This window comes from Pseudophryne corroboree, chromosome 4 (assembly GCF_028390025.1).
Source record: "Pseudophryne corroboree isolate aPseCor3 chromosome 4, aPseCor3.hap2, whole genome shotgun sequence".
Taxonomy (NCBI): Eukaryota; Metazoa; Chordata; class Amphibia; order Anura; family Myobatrachidae; genus Pseudophryne; species Pseudophryne corroboree.
Window position 1 is genome coordinate 44525951 of NC_086447.1, and position 1601 is coordinate 44527551.

The following is a 1601-nucleotide window of genomic DNA, read 5'->3' on the forward strand; positions in this document are numbered from 1 at the left end:
AGATCAACAACTAGAAGTGTACAAAGAAAGATTTAAGGAAAAGGGATACCCGACCCGACTCCTAGAAGAAGCCACTACCAAGACTCAAGCTATGGAAAGAAAGGAACTTTTAAAATACAAACCTAAGGATAACAAGGAGGACACAGTCAAATTTATTACCACATACAGCAGGCATGAGAACCTTATTAAGGATGTGCTCAAGAAACATTGGAATATACTTCTTATGGACCCCATACTGAAAAACTACCTCACTACGGAACCCAAAATGGTCTTTCGCAAATCCCGGAGTCTAAAAGACATAGTAGCCCCAAGTATGTTGAGAAATCCAGAAGCCAGAAGTATTATGCCCAAATGTGTAGGAAGCTTCAAATGTGGTCGGTGTAATATCTGTAGACACATCCATCCGAATAGGAAATCATTCCTCAATACAAAAACTCAAAGGGAATACCGGATCAAACAATTCATCAATTGTAACACCTCATCAGTGATTTATCTTCAGGAATGTCCATGTAAATTAAAGTACATTGGGAAAACCAAGAGACCCCTTAAAATACGCATCCAAGAACACGTCAGAAATATCAAGAACAATGTCCTCACCCATGCAGTATCCAAACATATTCATCTTTGCCACAACTCAGATCCAGAGATGCTAACATACAAAGGCATTGAACTAGTAGTGCTAGGAGACAGAGGAGGAGACCTTTCGAACCTTCTTTCCTGGAGGGAGATGTATTGGATATACGAACTCAACACGCTTCATCCTGGCGGCTTTAACGAAGGATACGAGATAGCACCTTTCCTGTGATGTAAGCTACCTCTACCCTCACGCTCTACTCCTGCCTCTCTCCACTCTTTTTCCAACACCAATGTCACCCTTTTTCACGTGGATTGAATTAGGTCTTAGACTCGATTTGGTCAGTACCTGGATGGGGGACCCCCAGGGAACACCAGTCGCACAGTAAATATGGTGGGACCTGCCTTATTCATCCTTCACATGCTTAAAGTAGAAATTTTCATATCGATAGCCTGTATACTTCGCTAAAATCCTCCCACTACTGCTTCTCTCCAGGCTCTTGTCATCCTTAGTGTCATACATTGAATTGAGAGAACCCGTCTCTAACCCAGCTCCAAAACAGAAAACATTACAACCATACCTCCTTGGGACGCCCGACACCGTCCGATCTTGGAAGCTAAGCAAGGCCGGGCCCGGCCAGTACAAGGATGGGAGACCTCCTTGGGATACCGGGTGTTGTAAATCTAAAGGCAATAGGGGAGCGGATCGGGACTTCTCAGTAAATCATGTATGATGTCCGTTCCATAGCACTCACGGACCTATTTCTACCACGTTCACTTAAACACGACTAATCGCTCTCATGTTCTTTTTAAGTTATTTTTTCCTAGTCCCGTACAGCTCAAAATAACCCTTCACTGTGTTTGTATATTCATTCACTTTTACGTATATCCTCTGTGTACATTTTGTACATATACATTTTAATTCTATATAACTTCCACAGTACTTTCTGGTGGCAATTTCCTTTTATTTAATTACCAGTATAGAATTTTGATTAATGTCTATATTGCCGGTTTTAATATATAATATT

General features: G+C 41.4%; 1 pseudogene; it reads left to right on the forward strand.

Annotated features, from left to right (window-relative positions):
* The first annotated feature begins 1140 nt into the window (after positions 1 to 1140).
* LOC134913016 (5S ribosomal RNA) lies at positions 1141 to 1258 on the forward strand (annotated as a pseudogene).
* The last annotated feature ends 343 nt before the right edge of the window (positions 1259 to 1601 follow it).